This window comes from Anser brachyrhynchus, assembly GCF_964034855.1.
Source record: "Anser brachyrhynchus genome assembly, chromosome: 4".
Taxonomy (NCBI): Eukaryota; Metazoa; Chordata; class Aves; order Anseriformes; family Anatidae; genus Anser; species Anser brachyrhynchus.
In genome coordinates this window covers 6,102,467-6,123,610 of record NC_137698.1, presented here as the reverse complement: position 1 = coordinate 6,123,610, position 21,144 = coordinate 6,102,467, and the positions used below count along the sequence as shown (strand labels likewise).

Genomic DNA, 21,144 nt, shown 5'->3' with positions numbered 1-21,144 from the left:
ATTCACAAATACTACATAGTATAAAGGAAATAGAAAAAAAATGTTGGGTAGTGTGGGAGGAGAGAAAAACATGTTTTTTCCTAATGTCAGACAATTAGTTTCTGATTTATATCTCAAAGCACATCAGTTGGTAAACCTTGCAATTTCATCTTCGCTAGAGTAGCTGCGGATGGCATTACAGAAAACTCATAAAAATTTAAAACCATTTTCTAAGTCTAGTAGACTTTTTCTGCTCTGTTATCAATGACAGTGAAGTTTGGTATCTAGATGTGGATTTTGTAGTGAAAATAGACCCTCTTTTTGATGAGTTTTGCTTTTTTTTTAATTTTTTTTTTTATTAAATCAGTAGACCACTCACTCTTCACAGTTAAAAGCAGTGACTGACAATCACATGGGTATTTTTCTGTAACCATCAATACCAGTAGCTAGTAAAACAAGCAAACAAATAACCCCAAATTCATAATACAAGGTAGAAAATGTGTATCTTAAATAATTCAATCCACACTCAAAGTGGCCAAGCAGCCATGCTGGAGTGCAAGGATATAACTTTAAAACACAGCAACCTTCAAGGTGGAGTGCCCCCCCGACAGCTGAAATTCTCCAAGCAGTCGTTACCATTTACTCAGAATTTTGGACAAGGCAAAAACATAAAAGCTCCCAGAATTGTTGCATATTACCACCATTCGTCATATTGTGGTCTTGGGGGTCAATGTCTTTCCTTCCCCACTTGATATTATTTTCATATTCTTTTATCACCAACCTGGAGTCCATGAGAATCTGCACAATAACAAACCAGTGAGTTCATGCAGCAAAGGGCTGCAGTATGGACAAAAGAGAGATTTCAAGTACCATGCTACCAGGAGGCTTATTTAAACCATAACAAAATAATTAAAAATTGCTTGACCGTACCTTTTTAATTGGCTCCCTGATAGAAGGGTTAATAAGAATTCTAATACCTGTGTTAAAAAAAGACAGATAAAGAAAACAGTGTAATGTAAAATAATTCAGATTGTCTCTGTGTAAATGAGGCAATAAATGCCTGCAACACGAAGCTCAGTCTGACTTCACAGCAGGGCCCAGTGCTTAATTGAAAGTCCTAACTAGACACATTTATCAAAGAAATCACTCAGAGGGAAATTTAATTATCACAATTAATCTATATTTTTTTTAGAAAGTCTCAGCAAAGCACATTGAAAATTTCTTTGGGAAGAATTTTACGCTGTTAGAACCACAAAAGTCAAACACCAAACTTCTTCCAGGAAAAAAAAAGAAAAGAAAAGCAGGGGGGCACAAGGCACACTGCGCGAGGAGCTCGCAGTAACGCCACTTAGGCACAGCCGAGAGTAATGAGCGGCGTCCCAGCAGGAGCTCGGATGGCAATACCTCTTCCTAAGCCACAAAATTGCTGCCTTTGCAAGCAGGAGAGAATGCCTGGCTCTTGGAGAGGGCTGTACCCACATGCTTCAGGTCCTTTGCCACGGTTTGCTTGGCCCTGCAGCATCCCAGGCTGAAATACCTGCTCAGTTGGCATCCAGCACAAACTCAGCAGAGCCCAGAGGCACAGCTGGGCCTCGACCCGGCACTAGCATCTGATGCATCGGTACAGCAAGGAACCAGCGGCACATTTTGTCAGAACACTTGCGTAAACAGGAGAGGTCTTCTGTAGAGTTGTCCCTGTGTGTGGCAGGGCATTCCTCCTGATACTCATCTCCGAGCTGGCCGAGTTGTGTGAGTTGGGAAGGTAGCTCTGAGCTTCCCCTACCTGCAGTTTCCCAAGAGGTTTTCATTTACTTGCTTTTTAAAGACCAGGCAACATGTAAGTCTAGTTAAGTTTTCTTTTGTTTTTGAAAAACAGCCCATTATGCTGAGCTCTTCCTCTCCTTCCATGTCTCCAGCATGAGTCTGGGGTGCTGCAGAAGACTGCTGGCACTGTACTTGTAGGAGCAGATAACGAGTAAATTTGTGTGGGTCGCATGGCTCTGGATGTGCCTGTGTGTAGATGAAAAGAAAGGCCTGAGAAATGCCATGATGAAAATCCCCTTCGGGTTTTTAGGGCTCCTGGACATTAGCATGCAGCAAGTGATAGTCAGGAACCCACTCCTTGGCTTAGAGAGCTCATAGCTCCAGCGCTTGTGTTGGAGGCAAGGTGCAAGGAACTGGCGTACTTGCAGTGGTTTCAATGAAGGGCAAAAGCAGGCACTCAAATGGACAGGGAAGATGGGGTTGCAGATTTTCTTTCACTTTGTGTGGTTTGCACAGCTCCACAACCTGCTCCTGTTTCCCCAGGCTTAAAGGGAATCCATAAGACACACTGAGGTAGCACCGTTTTCCTCTTGCTCTTGAGAGTCAGAGAACATCAGAAATTATGGCCCGTGTTAACACTTCTGTGCATGCTGTTTTTCCCTCTTCTTCAGTGGGAAAAGTTGCAGCTTGCTCTCCCGATGTCGCTGAAGTTGTTTACTGCCTTTTTTTTTCCTGTGCTTCCTACATTATTCAGGTTATACTAATCACCAGAGGGGAAGGAAACAACTCCAGAGCAGATTGAATTACTGTTTAATTGGGCATCCTGTGAAATAAACATTGTGACTTGGATAAGATTAAAATGTGAGTCACAAGTCTGGTGAGTTTTCAAGTGTTAGAGAACGCAGTGAGAGAATCAGGCAAGAACAGCAGAGGAGAGAGCAGCTAGGAGCAGTGCTGGACATGGTGACTTGTTTTCCCCAGGCTCAGATAAAAGCTGCAGTGGACAGAATTGAGCAAAACTGTCAGTTCTTTATTTAAGAAGAACTACGTTGTCAAACAAATTTCCTTTTGTATTCATTTGCCTGTGCTGAATCCATCTGTGAATGCCCTTTGGAATTGCCCTACTGCCCAATGCAGCCAAGTTCATAGATACTAAATATTGGTACTTAGAAGCGCTGCTGAAGGACTTCACCAGCAGTACTGACATCGCATGCACTCTCCATTTACATCTGATACTTTATGGTAGTTCTGGTGAGTAGATTTGCTGGAAGAAACAAGTGACAGGCACAGAAATGAAAACTCTGTTGTAGAATATTCATAAAAATAAGAATAGTGATCGTGTAGCGATGACTACACGCAGCAGCCTCACTTACTTATCAGACCTGATGCTGCATTGAAGGACAGGGGCCCTCGCTCAGCCACTTAGGCCCCCGCTTCACAAGCTTACCTAAGTTCACCTGTCCCTGGAAACTGCTTTCTCCTGAGGCAAAGGAGAGGCTGGCTGAGGTGGGAGAGCGTGATGGAGGGAGCTGCCTGACAGGAATCAGCCAGAGATCAGCCTGTCCTGCACTGCCCCTGAGCAGCGGCTGATGGAGGCCTTTGCTGCCTGCTGTCTCCCAGAGGTGGCCGCACAGCAGCCGCCAGGAATAAAAGGTTCCCCCAGCCTATGACAACCCCCTGAGCTCTCTAGGCCTCAGGCTATTTATTGTGGCTTGGAAATTGCAAAGGTTGTTGGTTTGCCGGTTACCACCAGGTGGCCTAACTATTCCACCGTTCACGAGGAACCAGGCCTCCATTAGAGAGAGCAGCAGCTGGAACTTTTTAAGCTTTACATATTTTTTCTTCCCGAGCCTCCAGCTCCCCTCCTTCCCCCTCATTCAGTTGATTAAAAGTGATCAGGGCTGCTCTGATTTCTCAACCAAATCCTTTCCTCAAAGAAATTGAGAAAAAATCGTGCTTCCACCAGTCCAGCCCTAGCTTTAGAGACCAAGCTCAACCGTCTCTGTTTACCACGTAGTCCAAATGTGCTCATGCCATAGTGACGCAGGTGACTGGGCCCTCTCCTTGTGAGGTTAATTCCTTTGTTCGTTGCCTCAGGTATGCCTCTGGAAGTTGGTTTTGTGACATCCCAGTACTGCGCAGGCCACATAAGAAGGTTTAGAGCTGCCTTATGCCCCTGAAGCAGTGCAGAGTGGATTTGGTGGGCCAGAGCGTGTGACTCAGCAAATGGGGTTTGATTTTTACAACCATAGGCAGCTTGGGACATGAGCAATCCCCCTGCTCGGTAGATCAGGGGAAGCCCTTTGGGACCTGGCTGAGCTAACAGCTCCTTGGGGATAATGAGGAGCTGGTGTTACAGATCTCTCCATGCAGTCATGGACCTGTCTTGGACTGAAAGGAGCTCAGCTTGATCTAAAAAGGGGAAGGAAGATAGTCTCAGATGTTTGTCTCAAGTGTTTTTTTGTTTGTTGTTTTTTGTTTGTTTGTGGTTTTTTTTGTGTTTTGTTTTTGTTTTTGTTTTGGATGAGAGGGGTAAGGAAAGCTCAAGCTGGTGTCATAGCAGTGTGAAGTAAGAATAACTACGCTGATGCCAATGGTGTTAGACCAAAATGCAGGTATTCGCAGGCCTCTGAATGGCTTCTTAGGAGAAGGAAGCACGATTTCAGGAGATGAGTTATTTCCTGTGCTGTAACACTGATGGCTTAGTTTTCTATTTTCTACCATCTATATAATGCCGGAGAGCTTTTGGAAGGTACTTTTCTCAGAAGAAAGAACAATTCTCAGTAACTAAAGTGATTAACTAAGGTTGTTAATTTGGTTAAAACGTCTGTGATTCATATGTTTACTGATCTTTGTAATTATGCATTTCTGTTTTGATGTGAGCGGGGACAAGGTATGATGATGACAGGCACAAACATCACGTCAGAGCCCAGCAAGAGAAGCAACTCCCCGAGATGAGTTCACATCAGCTCTTAAACTGGTGCCTGACAATCCTAAATCAATGGTATGCAGTTTCTGGATGCCCACTCTCATAATACAACTGCAGCACAAGCGATAACTTCATCGAGCAGATTTTCCTAACGGATGTGGTGATTGAACTTTCAAAAATACCAGTCATTTGGAGGAAATTTCAGGAGTCTTTAAATTACTTTGGTAAATGGATTAGTTATAAATAATAAATACCTGGAAATCGGTAGAAGCTTTCAGTTGCATCACAAAAATGTCGTGAAGTAATACTGGATATTTCAGCTACTTTAACCTAGCCTTGGGCACAGAAGAGTCCAATTCTGATCATTTGCAGGATAAGCAATGAAATTCAGGGTAACGAGACCTTAGCTAAGGTGTTACTCTGGATTTACACCTCTGCAGATAGAATCAGATGCTATCTCCTAGTCTATGCATCCTCTGAGAATAAAATTAATTTTGAATTCTCGTATCATCTGCTTGCTCGTGCACTTATTTGCTAACTGTCTGACTGAGTGAGCTATTCTGGGTCAGTATGATTTAGGCATCCTTTATTACACAGTTTCCAATTCAGTACATTTTTTAATCAAGACTAAATTGAAGTCAGGTTCCAGGTACATATAAATATAATATATATTTAGTGAATACATTGAAAATCCCCGAGTCTAATTTTGAATGTAACTATAATAGCACGAAAAAATATGAAGGTTCTTTTATTTTATAGAGGAGTGTTAAAATATTGCCACTTCTTAAAGGCAAGTTAAGACCTATTTTCATATTTTCAAAATCACATTAGCTAAAAGCTTGTTAAGGAATAAATAGTCCAGAGGATAATTGAGACTTAGCTGGCTTAAGCATTAATGAATCAAAATCAGATGCCAGATCATTAATTAATTCTACAAATTATAATGTTGCCATTACTGGCAAATACTATAAGAACTAATACCAAGAAGCAAATTAAACTGCATAGTTTTCCTTCTTGCTCCATATCTTTTGCCAAAAATAAAAACGCCATGGTTATTTTTGGTCGATTATATACAGTGTCTATATTTTTAAAACTTTTGGAGGATTCTTAATTTTTAAAAACATTTCAATTTATTTAACATGCTATTTCTAGAATGTGCCTATCATAGACTATAAGGACATTTCCATCAGAGCTGTAACCCATGGAAAGTGAAATGTAGCGAAAGTGACAGAAAAGTCAATTCAACACTTCCTAAGCCTCACAAAAATTCACACCCCTTCAAATCAGTCTCTTTGGCAAAAAGAGAATAATAGACGGGTCTTGCAAAGTGGTCTGAAGTGCAACCATCTCAGACTCTGTCAGGCCAATGTGGAGAACAAATGTTAGGGTTAGCAGGAGGGGCAAAGGAGATGGTCAGCTGGACATTTCTAGCGACCTCTTCTGATCATACAACACGGAGACTTTAACATATTTTGAAGGTGACAAACTTTAAAAACTGTTTCACAGAGCGGAGAACCCATCAGGGGAGCTGGCTGTAACAGTTAACCACTGAGGCCAGAGCCTTATGAGGAGTAAAAGGCTCAACAATAACAAAGGGATGTATCGTGAGATAAAATGAGATGGTGTAATGGTACTTTAGTCAGAATAAAACCCGAGGGCCAAAATGACAGGTTTTGGACCTTTCTCTGAAAGCTCCCAATTTTTGAACTCTTTGGTGTGTAACTTTTCTTGCCATCCCATCATGTGACAGACTCCAAAGTGTTCTTGGATGTAGAGCATGCAGATTCTTGTAAAGCACATCCAAAATGATTTAACTGGACACCAATCATAAGCCAATGTATCGGTGTACTAATGTAATTGTTTGCTCACTTAAACATCACTAAATACGTGGCTCAGTGCAATCTTTTCTGGCTGAGACTAAGTTGTCCTGAAGGATCCAACAAAGTCTGTCAGGTCTGGCACCCACAAGAGCTTTGTGCCTCTAAGAGCAAGGTATGGAAGCAAGTCTCATTTTTTCTGTATACAAATGTTCCATTTTTTCCCATGTTGATTGGTATTTTCATTCCATTTTCTTCCTCTTTTTAATTGAAAAAAGTCTGGATAGACCTGTGTTTTGTAGGAATAACAGTAAGACATTCTGAAATAAAAATATTCTTGCAGCTTTCTGAAACCAAACACAGCTCAATTTCCAGTAGGAATCAGAGCCTTGTGAATCTTGATAACGTAAGCTGTCTTTCAGCTGAAGAACAAGTGAGGTGCCAGCTTACTTTCATTTTGCCTGTATTAATTTTCAGCCCTCAGTATCTGTCCACCATCAGTGGTGGACAAATCTTTGTTGCCAAAAGAAGCATATAATTGTAGATCAGAGCCTGCTAGCACCATGCTGATGTTCTCTTATGATGGCTTCATATATATGCTGAATAGATGAATTCTTGGTAATTTGTCATCCTTTGGGACCTCTGAGCTACCGAAAGGTGCTGACCTTTGCCATGCAATAAAAATGAAACTGGCAATAGGCAACACTGTAGATAATAATGCATTCTAATATATCTACATTATCTACCCCCATACTGAATTCATGGCCCTTTTCCATGTCTGGAGATGACAGATAATACCAAAGCTGTTTTATTACAACTTTTGGCCTCCTGCCAAAATTAGAGCTTCTAAAAATAGACCTGTAATTACGATCTGCCTCTGAAGTCGCTGTCTTGAACGCAAGTCCAGAAGCTGCTGACGGCAGCCAACATTGGGTGCCTAGGCAGCATAGCAGGACAGGCATATAGGGATGGTCCCTCCAAGGACTTTTTGAGCCTGCAACAATTTGCAGCTCACTGACTTTCTGAGATTTAAGAGCCCTTAAGGAAACTTTGTTATATGAATTTGTCCAGTCATTCTTTTTGTTAAGTCTGTATAAAGTGAAAAATATTGCTAATAAGAGTCAGTGTTTTAGTTTTTGTCTCTGATCAGGCTACACCATTAGACTGTTTGGAAGACGGCATTTTTTTTTCGAAAGACTCACAGGTGGAAAGGGCTCTTCTTCCATAGCTGGATGGCCAAGTTCTTGGTGAAATAGCTGCTGTAATTCTGCTGGGATTTCCTATTATCATTAATTATTTGCTAGGTCACTTGAAGCCTGCAATGCTATCCCTTAAAAGGATTTAAAATCTAAACATATCAAAAAAAAACCCTACCAACTCTGTATTTATTTGGCATGGCTTACATTCCTATTTTCTGACATTACAGCCGTAATTCTTTTGACACTCTGAAGTCTGAAGTCTATCCCTGTTGGCAATTATTAATGCCACCATCATCAAGGAGAACTGAGAGCCTGAAACAGGAACTTTCACAACAGTGCCGTGAAAGCACGGAGTACTGAGCTGCTGTAGAAACATCTTCTCCCTGAGACTGTCTTGCTCTTTTGCTTTCATTTCCATCTTTTCCCATCTATGGAAGTTAATAAATTACATTAATTAACAATTAGACCAAATCTATGCAAGCTAACAGAAACTTTGTTCCAGATGGACTGCGGCAGATAATGAGGAACAGTTGATAGCAACTTTTTCATTTTCAAAGGGAGTCCAGTGGTGAATCATGACTATGGCAGTTTGAGGAGAAGGAGGCAAAACAATCTTTCATCTTTGCACGTCAGATGTCTGTTGGCAAATAACTAACACTAACCAGCAAATGGCACCAAAACAGATGCATATTTTTGTCTGTTTGTTACTGTCATACAAGCTTTCAGCTGCTTTATTGAAACCATGTGTATTGAGGTGATTTTTGTCTGTGATTTTATAGAATACACAAACATGTTGATGCTTTTGCATGATGGACCTACCACACAGTGCTGCATAGTCAACAGACACCTAAAGATCAGATGCTCTGGAAAAAAAATGCATTAGATGAGACATGATTTTAAACAAGAATAGTTTATGCCAATATAATGCCTCATACAGATTCACTGATTTGCATATAAATGTGCAGTTTTTGTCTTGAGTTGTGTAACCGTGGACACTATTATCCCTGAGTGAAAGCAACTGCATGTCAATTAAACTAAGTTCCTATAATCAAGTGATCTGCAGTAGTGCAAAAGGCAAAACTTTCTTGGCAGCCAAGCTGGCCCTTGGCAGCTCTGAGCTGGCATTTGCATCTCCCATCTTTGATGGAGAGGCTGCAGTCTACCATGCTGATGAATTTGCCATAGCCCCAGCACGCTAGGTGCTCCTGGTTTTGTACCCAAATATCCCTAATCAATTTCCACTGGGTCATGTTTAAATTACAAGTTCATTAGCACACACCTTCAATGAGCTGGCGTGCACTCTTCCTGCTCCATTGTCATTTACACTGAGGGATGTGAAAGAAGAAGAAAGAGGAAGTCCGTAAAATATACTCACGGAGCTTCTCGAACAAATTGTGGAATAGTATAAATCACAATAGAAGCATGGTTTTTTTGTTTACCTGTTTTTTGTGAAGCCTTCCTAGGAGAGGTGACACAATGGGGGAGATCCTGCCCTTCAGAAAGTTAATGGGAAGCATTTCAGCATTGCAACAGGGGCAGGATTTTTCTGTCTGTCTATCATCCTGTTCCTTCTCTGCCTCCTCTCCGGCACTCACACAGTAGACAAAGAACCGTACCGCTGTTATTTCAGCTGTCATTTCAAAGGAAGAAGACTGACTTAATTCCCTATCACCAGGTCAGTTAATTGGCTGGCGGTCATAAAAGGATAACAATTTTTATTGTTCAATTTAATTAGACATAGGCTAGAATAAAATCATTTGAATTTTCTCAGAATGTGCTCTATCTCTTGGATAAAGCATAAAAGCTTATTTCAATGGAAAATCATGGCTTGAGTCACATCTGGAGAAATCCTAGTGCCTGAAGTCACTGAAATAAAACTTCTTTGTGTAGCCAAATGCAAAACCCGTTCTGTTTTCTGTAAGAACTGTGAGCAATGTTAAGTGTATTTTATCCATGTTGGTTTTTGGAAAAGAGGTTAAGCTCCTAGTTAGAGGTTGTAAAACAGGGCCTGGGAAAATCATAGAAATAGATTATGTTAATTGATTGTGGATAAAGACGAGAACTGCCTTTAGGATCTACCGTTCCTTTAGGATGCTGCAGAACCTTACAGCTTCAGCAGACGCTGTAACCAGCATACAGCAAAAATGCAAGCTCTGGCATCTTAAGAAACACTTCCTGGGTAGGGGGAATATCCAACCTGTTTACAGAAGTGGAGCAGATGGAGGGCTTGCCCATACTGGTGCACAAGGATGCCAACCTCAACAGCAGTTTGCATTTTTGTCTTACGACCACACACAAACCTCCTGAAGATCATCACCTAAAATTTTGGAAGGCAAAGGAATTTGGTAGCACCAATCTGCTGGTCATCTGACTCTCTGTGTGGGTATGCATGTGCTGACTGAGGGGCCCAAAAGAGACAAAGAGGTGGAACGGAAAGCCACTGAAAGGAAACACTTTTTTTTTCCTTTCAGAAGTTCACAAAAGCAGTCATTGCTGGCAGGTGTTCAGAAAATGCACAACCAGTCAAGAGACAGAATCATTCTGCACTTTGCCAAAGTAACTTTATTTCAAAAGTTCTTCTGCAGCAGCCTCAAAATACTAATTTTTCTATAGTTGGTGGAGCTGGTGGGACAAAGCCTATCCAGCTTTCTGTCTTGTTGAAGGCCAGTGTTTTACCAATGAAAACTTCAAAATGGTATCAGCATAATGCTTTGTCTTTTTTCATTTTTCTTTTTATCTTTTTCCTCTTTGTCTTCGTCTTTTTTCTTTTTCTCTTTTCTTTTTTCTTTTTCTTTTATTCTTTTATTTTTTCCTTGGTATGACCTATTAAACCAGCAAAACTAACCTCATCCAACTCCAGTATAGGACGCACTTATTCCAGTATAAAACATTTCCTGTGTTTTAATGTGTGTTTTCTGGAAATAGGTTTAAGTTGTGTGGATAAGAGCCATTGGATCTGGGGCATGAACTTCTCTCTGTGTGTGATGTCTGTGTTAGATACTACAACTACAGACTAGTTTCCCAGATGGATGAGATGCTAGACTGAAGAAGCTTTCCAGGATGTGTAGCCTTCCTCTTTCCTGTTCTCTTCCCTTTTGTTCCCCTCCTGTTTCCTTTCAGTAAGCCATGTAGATGTGCGTCCTTTGAAGCCAGGATGCCACTTCTCTAGGCATTGCTGGTACGAGAGCTGGAACTGGCAAAATACACTGACACTGGCTCCATCTCTCTGACCCTTTCCCATCCAGATTGTTACCTTCCAAACAGCAGTCTTGCCTGTCCTATTACTTGATGAGGCCCTCAGGAAATTGTTGCATTTGAAAATGCTGTGTTAGACCTGCTTTAGTCAAATCCATCCTATAAGTTGCTAGTGTACGTCTGGATCTTCAGTGAGTCCAAGCAACCCAACACAGATCTGCCGAAGCTGGTAGAGCTGCTCCAGTTGAGCCCAGCTGTAGGTCTGATCCATCTTTTCTCATCTGGTTCTTTAACCAGCCCCTTTTTCTTCTTCCAGCTTCATTTCTCATCCACATTTACCAGTCTAGTATTTTGACTTTTTATGCAGTCTGCTTTCATTTACTGTTAAAAATGCATCTCCGGTATCAGGCACATCATTTTTAAGCCTCCATCATGCCAAGAGAGTTAGCAAAACATCAGTTTTTCACTTCAGTTCCCAACCCATATGTTTTCAAGTAGCACTAGGGAAACATTTTTTAAAAGACAGACTCCAGAGATGTCTTCTAATATCATCAGCAATGATAATCAAAAGCTGCTTCTGCAGAAGCCTGCGGGATTATCAGTCTCTCAAAAGGAAATTCAGCAGCTTTTCTTGCAGTAACATTTATTCTCCACCCTTCCTCCTGAAGCTATCGCTCACCTTGAGGTGGTGACACCCTGGACAACTCCATTTCCATATGCACAACCTATTCACATGTCAGGAGGGAACCATAATCTGGGGCCAGAACCCCTCATGACTTTCTGAGGGAAGTGTAACTCAAATGGTAATAGCAGCTCATCATAGCTCATAGATTATTCAAGTTATGGCTCATTTACAGTTGCAAAATACCTCTGAGGAAGTCTTTTTTTTTTTTTCTTTTCAAATTTAGACATCATTTCAGCTAGTCATGACATCAGTACTAGGTCTTAGGCTCCTCCACAAAGGCACACATTGCATATTTCAAGCTCTTTTGGCTAACTGTGCTCAGGCCCAGGGTTAATACAGCCTGGTCCTGTCCTGTGACTGGCAGCGTGCTGGATGTTTATGAATATTCACCTAATGACTGTCTGCAAACCTTCCTGCTAATGACCAGGAGAGTAATATGAACAGAGGGCACGGAGGGGCAGGGGTGACAGGGAAGCAGATCGGCTAAGTAAAGTCCATCCAAACATTTTCCAGGATTGCTGTGTCACCAGCAATCTCATCATTTGCAGTTCTTCTTCCATTCCTTAGACAACGTTTTGAGGGCTAACCAGCCCTGCTCTGGTGCTGCTGGAAACAGCTGAGCATCGCCTTGGCTGGGAGGGCAAATGGGGCTGTGGAGCCCAGCAGAGCCCTGCTGATGCCTGCGAAAGGATGCCGGGTCCTTGGCTTGTGCATCCTTTCCTGGGGTGAACTCCTGAGCGGAATTTATTGGCCATGGAAGATAACGTAGGGATGGGAATACAGCGAAAAGAAGCAATAAATAACCCATACAAACGCCGGCGGCCGCCCTTGCTTTCCTCGTGCTGCTGGAAGGCCAGCCCGCAGGCATCTTGAGCACCCCCAGAAGAAGCGCGGGTGATGCCCGGGGCTGGTGCTGGTGTGGAGCGTGCAAGGGGGGGCGGGCAGGATCTGACTGGGCACGCGTGTGGGACTGGGACGGGAGAAATCGAAATGGAAATTTGGGACCCTGGCGATAAATTTTGCAGCAGCCTAATTTTGCCAGCAGTGACGCCCTGGGCAGAGCCTGTGTGGCCCAGAAAGGAGCGGGTTTTAAATTTTCTAGAATTCCCTAATCCGCTTTATCAGCCGCTTCTCCTGAAACTGCTGCTGCTCCCTGAGAGATTTAAAGCCACAGTGGCTCCTCCAAGGCCTTTTCCTGATTATGATGTTTATTCTCATCCAGTCAAGACAGAGCAACATTAGCATGTGATTTACTGTGCACGGCCAATCGCGGATACCAGCACTCAGCATTTGAAATTCAAGCAGTAGCTACGTGCAGTAAACTGGTCAGGATCGATCCGGAGATAAAAAGGAAGGCCCTACCTCTTCAGAAGGCAGTAGAGATTCGTATTCGAGGTCTGTCTGTCTTATCCTGCCAAGCAGGATGCTCTGCATCGCTCCTAGGAATCAGGGCACACAATGACAGCCGCGTGGTTTCAGTACGTGCCCTGGTGCTGGGTTTAATTCCTTTCTTTTGTTTAGGCTTTTTTTTTTTTTTGCTTGTAACCATCCGCTTCTCCTCTCATGTTTCAAGTCTTTGTATGTATCTGTCAAACAGGCAGTGCATTCAGGACAGGTTTTCATGCCAAACCATTCTTTTACCTAATGAAAACAAGTGAATAAAACATAAGAGAAGTACCTTTAAATTAAAAATAGAGAAACAAAACTGAAGAAAACCAATACCTGAAGAAGAAGGGGAACATTTATTTTCCAAGAAAAATGCCTACTGAAGGGATGAATCTCTATTTATTTCTTCTAATTTAGTTATACGCTTATAATTACGCCCTAATTAAATAAGGAAAAAGGACTATGTGTGGCAGAAGAGAAATACATGCATTTGTGAGAAGTCAAGAAAATCCAGGTAAACTTCTAATAGCACGACATATTTGTGCTGAGTAGTCGCTTTCCAAAACTAAAATTTTCTCCCAAGGGCCCCAGTTTGTATTATTAATGCCATTTTTTCTTAGCCTGCATCTTCATTTCCATCTGAAAGGGCGGGAGGCAAAAAATGTTGGAAAAGTTTGAAGGGACAAAGAGGTTTCTGAGCCACGAGCATCAAAAACACCTGAAGGATGTTGGCTGGGTGGTGTTGTACCTGGACAACAGAGCGAGCAGCAAGGCTGGCTGCAGACCCTGTGCTGCGGGGCTTAGAAGTAAGGTGCAGCCAAGTGTCCAGCTGGGGCCACCAGTCCCATTTCACAGTGGCTTTGGTGAAGTGGGAACATCTGGGACCCGACTTAAGCCAAGTGTAAGGCTGTCTGCTAGGAGCCAATTTAAGCCTGCACCTAAGGCTTGTTGAGGAGCTGAGCCATTAGGGTCATTTCAGTCATTCTTCCAGGTTTCTGCTGGCTGCTTGGATTCTCAGATGTCATATCCCAGATGTTTGCTGTCCCCCTTCTCTGTTTAATATGAATATCCTGTAATTGGAGTATTGAGATCCTCACTGCCCTCGCTGAGGAGGAGGATACGGAGGAGGGACCAGCAGAAATCCATCTTTGCCATAATGAATGCGCGCCATTCAGGGCAGACTGGGCTGTTCAGATGTTTTATTCCTCCTTTTCATCTCCTTTGTGGAGGTTCAAGCAATACCAGAACACAGAGACCCCCTTTTAGGGCTTCAAACCCATCAAAGATTCCCCAGGTCCACTGTGCGGGGGGGGCTTTTTTGATGCATCCCTAATCTCTGCACTGCCGGTGCTTCTTGCGTCTCTTGTCGTATGGGAGCCTGGGGAGTCAGCCTGGCCGCGGTGAGGTGAGACACAAAGAACCCACAAGCAGGCATTTGCTGTGATGCTGTTAACTCCTTTTCAGAGCTGTTTTTAGGGCACTGGGCAGTAATTGGCACTGGCTGTATTCCAGACGGCCTCTGGCATGTACCTGCTGTTTGATGGCTACAGATGAAATCTGTGGTACCCAAAGGCCCTGGCCTTTTTTGCCCCTGAGATGCTGTTAGTGATGGTTAGGGTCCCTAAAGGAGCAATATGAGTACAGAGAAAACATCTGTGCTAGCTGTCAGAAGAGAGAGGGTAAGGTCTGCTGGTAGGGTCAAGCACCGTCTCAATGCGCCTGCCCCACTCCATCACCCTGGGTGTTACCTTGATATTGATGCTCCCCTGGCACTCCTCAGTTCCCTTGTGTGCGCCCACCTGCCCTATTTATTTCACTTGTTTGCTGTCCCAATGGACAGAAATCAAAGCTTTCTTCATCACCTTCCTGCCTTCACCTTAATCTAAAAATGTTCCTGTAGCTACGGCTGCCTGTGCCTCCGCAAGGCAAGCTTCCCACTCCTCCCCCGGTGAATGCCATCTCCTCACTGAGCAGCAACGGGACATTTTAGTACTGTTTCGTTGCCTTCCTTAGAAAGATCTGAATGTGAATACATCACACATCTGTCCCACTGCTAAAACTATCGATCAGACGTGTAAAGATTGGACACTCACAGAGATCTGGGGAACTCTGCATCTGTTTTCTAGGATCACACTTCCTTTCTTCTCAAATGCAAGATTTGCAATTCTTATCTGGGAGCCTGTTTTAGCATCTAATATTACTGAAGTCAAGAATAACAATGAGAATAACAGTCAAGTTAATATTGACCTCTTCCCTGCAGTTGTTCTGATCAGGCCTTTAAAAATCAGTTAATATCCTCTCATCACTAGCTATATGGCATTTCCTACATCTATTTAAATAAATCTGATTTCTATAAACAGAGGAAATTTAAGAATAGATCAAAATTATCTTGGAGAAATATTCCAGACCTACCTGAAAAAATACAGGAATCATTTGTAGTCAGAAATGCAAGTTAAGATCAGAACATTTGATTATTATTATTTTTTAATACATAGCTAAATAAGATTTCCTGCAGGCTCGAACAAACCCTCACTAAATCCATATTTCAAGAGAGAACAGGGAAAACTGGACTGCATAACTCTTAGGCAGTCTGGAGTATCTTACATCTTCTATTCATCTATTCACTTTTTCATAGTGTTGCCCAGAAAATGTTAGAATTCATGCCTTGGGGTCCAAAAATAGCTCAGGAAACAGTAGTAGATAAAAAACTACTTCCCTGGAAAGCAAGATTTAAAAAAATATATTCCATTAAAGTTATTCTCTGTAGATGCTCCAGAACACATTAAGCTAGTGGTGTCTAGGTTAAAAATAAAGCATTGAAAGAGAGCTCTTATTTGCAGCTTTGACCAGACCTAGCTGTCTTTGTGCATTTACCTGGTGCTGGTATGATTAATTATTTTATTTTTTTTGGAATTACTGAATTGCTGAAGGTTTGTACGTAATCGCGTTGCAGCTCAAGCCTCTGCCCTGTGCTGAGGAGTTCCTTATGTGAAGACCTAAGTGAAGACTTTCTGTTTTTTCCAGGAGTGAGAGTTGAGACAGACATGGCCACAACCAACAGCCAAAAAAAAGCCATCATGAGCCTGGGCCTTGCGCAGCTGACCCTGCTTGAACTCTGACTGCCTCTCCGAAATTCACCCAGATCACATTGGCTGCCAGTGGGAAGCATGAGGCCAGCCCACCTGAAGGACTAATGACTTAGCATGTGCCTGTGGTTGCCTACCGACATGCTAGTTATAAGGTGGTAGCAGCACCAAAAGCTTTTTTGTTGACTTGACTTCTTCATCCACAAGGAATGATGATGGCACGTAGGCAATGAAAAGCACCCAAATCTTTTACTGAAATGACCAAGGACTCAAGAACAGTGTGGTGCCTTCTCACGTTTGCCTTGAGATTTGCTATACGTCCCCGGTCTTCCTACCTCCTTTACCACCTCACCAGCATCCAAGCTGCCTGCTCCGCTGAAGGAATGGGTCATTTGTGGGCAGCACTGGGTAAGAGTATCCGTATGTGCCATTAAATCTCAGGGCCAGTGGGCAGGATCTGCTGGGTGAATGGTGAGCCCCAAGCAAACACCCAATTTATTCGGAAATATTTCAGTCTGTTTTCAAGATCTGAGAGAATACTGATTTCTGATCGTGCTTACCTCTTAGAGGGGGATCATGCAATTCTCAGTGGCAGCTTTCCATTTCAATGGCTACTGAAAGAAATCTGTTTGGGGAATTGCCTTTCCTTATTTGTGCAAAAATCCTTTTATGCCATTAAGGCGCTTTGCAAAGGGAAACAAGATCCAAGGGCTTGTTGAGGCACAGTTTGCACTACCCAGTAGAGTTAGTCTCATTAAAATGGACCTCGTCTCCTTGCTGCTCCTGCACATACTGTCAGTTTATCACAGATCATCTGACATCTCTAAAATGGAAGGCATGACATAAAGCAGGAAAAAGAGCTTGAGATTAAAAAACAAAACAAAACAAAAATTACAAAGACTTTGGGGAAATGGCTCTCAGGAAAATATGCCTGTACACAAGCTTGTCAAGCCCTTGCAGTGCCTTTGTCCCCGTCCTGGGGAACGATGAGCACTCAGGGCCACGTGCTGCTTTTCACCCTCGCCCGGCTCTGCGAGGCTTTTCGGAGCACAGGGGACTGCTGGAGCGCTGCCTGCTCACGTAGCCCCCATAGGAAAGCTCTTCCCAAAAAATCCCTGTGAGGACCCTGCCTCCCTTCTCCCATGCAACCCCAAAAGTGTTGGAACAGCCCAAGGGGGACATGGTTTGTGGGGCTCTCAGCTCTCTGCTGAGAGTGCCGAGCCTCTCGGCCTGCCTCACCCACGCACCCCAAGGAGTCCTCAGTGTAGGAACACGAGTCTTCCACTGCCGTTTTCGACAGCAGCAGGCCTAAATGTTAGCTTGCCCTTGAATTTTGTGCTGCAGGCTCGGAAGCGACATAAATGCCCAGATGAAATAAGACCAGAAAACCCTCTGAGGCCTCCCCACAGCCAGCGCGCACCAGCGCTGAGGCAGCCTGTGTGCGAGAGTCTTTGGGGTAGCAAGCCAAGAGCCTGGTGCCCCGGGAGGTCAGCGGGGTCTTGTAACAGGGGTGAGGACCGTGACAAAAGGCAACAAGCGGAAAATTACTGCGGAGGGCGGAGGGGATGCGGAGGAGCCCCCGGGAGGGGAGAGGAGGGCCCTGTGGTGCACGGGGCGGTCGCGTGGGCCCGCTGCTGTCTCCTCGGCCCACGACAGAGGTGCCCCCAGGGGAGCTTTCGGTGGGAGACGTAAATTCTCCTGTCAGTGCCTGCGTGACGGCGGTAAACTCTTTTATTGCTCCTTAAGCTGCATTTTCCACGGTCGGTTTTCCTAGGAGACTATTTCTGCATGCATTTCCCTATCGCCTGGACAAGACCAAGACAAATCTGAAGCCAGACCGTTTCAGTAACTCCTCTCCACACAACACGCCCCGCTCAGGAGCAGTGGGGGGGAAAATGGTCAGGGGATGGATGGGAAGAGAGACGAAAATAGAGGAGAATATCCCACACCGGTGGGGAATTCAGACAGATTTCAACTTAAACTGGCAGAGACTGGAGGGCAGGCAGAGGGAAACAGAGGGGATGGCAGGACAGGAGGCTGCAGGACAAAGTGGCCCCTTTGTAAATGTATATACGTACACATATACATGTGTGTTCGGCAGCCCTTTTGCACCAGTAAAGCAGTTCTCAGGCAGGAAATTTCTCCCGTCAGCGGCGCGATGCACTGCTGCGTTTACCAGCGAAGCATCAAAACGGGGAGCTGAGATGGATCTCAGAAAGAGAAAAATAGCTGCGGTCAGAGGATGAGTGCTGAACTAACAAAATCCACAGCCAAAACCTCACAGGGAAGTGTTGGTTTTGCTGCATTTCCTGCAGAGTACAGGTGACATCAATTAATGAGTTAAAATGCCTAATGCGTCATTAGAGGAAAATTGGATTGAGAGGAGGGATGCCGGACCCAAGATGCCAGCTCTCTAAATTCCCAGCTGCAAATGCCAGGTTTGTCAATGAGTCTGCTGCTGCCAAGGACTTTGGAGGAAAAGCCCAGCTAATAACTGGAGAAAATGGCATGGCACAAAGCTCTCTGAGCACTTGGACTGGGAGCCGTGTGTCCATTAGAGGAAATCAGAAAGTCAAAGCAGACACTGTGTAATTTCTCTGTACTTGCATTAACCATATCCCCAACACTCCCAGCGTGGTTCACTTTAGTGTAATAAAGCACTTTATTCCACCCCATCACAGCTAAGTGTCCTCATCAGATGGAGTATCACAGGGGCTGGAATTCACTTTTCCATTAAAGAGATGGTGTGTCTTGCTCAGACATTCGTCTATAGCTCCAGGAATGTTTGGATTATCTTAAAGAGGTCATAACTTGCTGATAAACACCCCCTTCCCAGTCCCAGACGAACGTTTAATTTACTTAGATCTATATATATATATATATATTCATTTTTACTTTTTGGCAACTTGCTTGGCAAAATATTTTGTCGAAATTGCAATCTGCTGTTCCAGTTGTTTCACTGCTTGGCGAATTGTTCCTTTCTAGGCACCAGAACTGTTTTCCTTGTGATGTTTTATTGTATTAACTCTTTGGAGCCACTGCATTCAACAGAGCTGGCAAAGTGTGGGGTTTTGCTTTTTGGACCTGGAACAGCTACCTGAAGTGCAGAGCCTGGACCAGACACCTCCCAGATGTGCTGCCAGATAGGACAAGAGGCACTGAATTGTGCAGGAGGCAATGGATGTGAGCTGGCATGCAGGAAATTCGAATTAGATATTAGCCAAGATTTTTTTTCATGAGAAAGGCAGTGAAAAGACGGGAGCAGGACCCCACAGAGGCTGCGGTCTCTACCATTGGCGATGCTCAAGCCCGTTTAGACAAGGCTCTGCACAGCCGGATTTAATTGGCACTGCTCCACGCAGGGCTTGCCCTACATGACCCTGAGCTCCCTCCCATTCCAAATTACTCTGCGAGTCCGTGATCAGCACGGAGAACAAGGGGGACAGGAAGGCAGCGTCGTCAATTCGACCAGCTCTCCGCGTTCACCTCATGCCGGAGCCAGCTGAGACCAGGAGGGATCCTCAGACGTCCTGCGCCGACAGCCAGGTAAGAGCATCCCTTCTCTGTGTTTCATGGCCAGGGCAGGCTGAGGGCTTCCCATCTCCGATCTTGCAGCATTTCTAGTGCACTGCGGAGAGTTGTGTGTGATGGCTCTTGGAAATCTCTGGCCAGAAGGGCCTGAGGTTATCACCACAGAGCCACGTGGCGCTTTCAGTTCTGCTGCAACCACCACGAGGTTCGACCGGGTGGCGAGGGCTGAGACCACAATTAATACCGGAGATTGCAGCAATTCATTTCACTGTCAGACATTTCTGCTAGCCTTTTAGTCCTCCAAGTAATTTTAACTCCTTGCTGACATATTCATATATTGGGCTTCTCTTTTGTGTCTGTAAAAGCATCACAACCATGTGCGGGTACCAGTTGGTGTTATAATGTAATTCCGCTGATAAGCAAGGCCACCTTAAGCCCTGCTGAAACTTAAATGCCAGGCTATTACTGCAGCGTGTTTACTCTCACTTTTAGCTGCATTGTACTGTTTGGCTTCCTAAATCTCAGCAGGGAAAGGACAGCTTAGCTCCCTTGAAGGCTGCGTTGCTCTAAAATGATGACTGTTGCTGTGGGGGAAGGGGTTGCGCTCTGTGCAACATGATTTGTAGGACCCTCTATAAATCATTTACCAGCATGCCTTCACGGCAAGCCACAGGCTTGCAATTTGCGGCGCTTTAAGGAATGGAAGCAATAACAACACGTGAAGGACAAAAAAAAAAAAAAAAGAAAAAAAAAGAATGAAGAGACGGACACCTCGAAAACCCTCGCCTGGAAAACCAGAAGCCTTTATTTAAGTCGTGAGGACAACCACTGAAAGCATTTTAATGGGCGAGTGCCTCCTGCTCTGCCACCGCGTGCCGTGCAAAGAGCAGTTCGGTGGCTGCAGAGGCACACGGGGAGGGGGCTCAGCCAGCCCCGCGGGACCGACCCTTGTGTCTCCCACTCGAAGGCTGCAATAAATCACCCTGCCGCGCTCATAAAGTGGAGCCAAGCAGCGGAGCAAAGGCCCGAGCGTGCAAACCCAATTGGAAAAACGAGGGGTTTGGGAAGGGGAGGGCAGCACCTCCCATTTCTGCCGCCGGTGTGTGGTCAACACTGCAGCAACCGCCAGGGACCTAGTGCGGACCTGGGCATTAATTCCTCCTGCTGCTGGAGCAACCTCCTGGCATCATTCCTATGCCAAATGGAAGTGCTGACAAAGGGGGGTTTTAAGTGATAATTAATGTCAGTCAGCATTATTAGGAATAGAAACCCTGCCTCAAAAACTACTTGCCTTTCTGATGATGGATTTGGTGCGATGGCTAACCTCCTTCCACTGTCGGGTGCTTCACTTAGTAGCGTAACGCACGGTGATTAAAAAGTGAGCAGTCTGCAGTATCAGTAAAGATTGCAGTAAATGGATGAAGAGCTGATTTCACGAGTTATTTTCGAGTGGGATTCAGACAGGTATTTCCAGAAATGTCGAGACATTGAAGGCATTTTCCACCCAAGACTACCAACGAAATCTTAAACTTCACCAATTCGCAGATGTGGCAGGTAAGAAAAGAGCTGTCAC

The 21,144-nt window shown here is 44.2% G+C and overlaps 2 long non-coding RNA genes across 15 annotated transcripts in view; one reads left to right on the top strand and one right to left on the bottom strand.

The window, feature by feature from the left end:
* LOC308194595 overlaps positions 1–21,144 on the top strand; it is a 281,017-nt gene that overhangs the window by 209,920 nt on the left and 49,953 nt on the right. For 12 of the 14 annotated variants that reach the window (XR_013950690.1, XR_013950691.1, XR_013950692.1 and 9 more), the window contains one exon: positions 15,979–19,586. This is a non-coding gene — a long non-coding RNA (uncharacterized lncRNA). The remainder of the gene's footprint in view (positions 1–15,978; positions 19,587–21,144) is intronic. The other 2 variants (XR_013950695.1, XR_013950696.1) reach the window with 2 other exon arrangements.
* Positions 554–7,909, bottom strand: LOC308194603. The gene is made up of 2 exons (XR_013950729.1): positions 3,191–7,909; positions 554–3,007 (listed from the first exon to the last, which is right to left on the bottom strand). It is a non-coding gene; the product is annotated as an uncharacterized lncRNA (long non-coding RNA).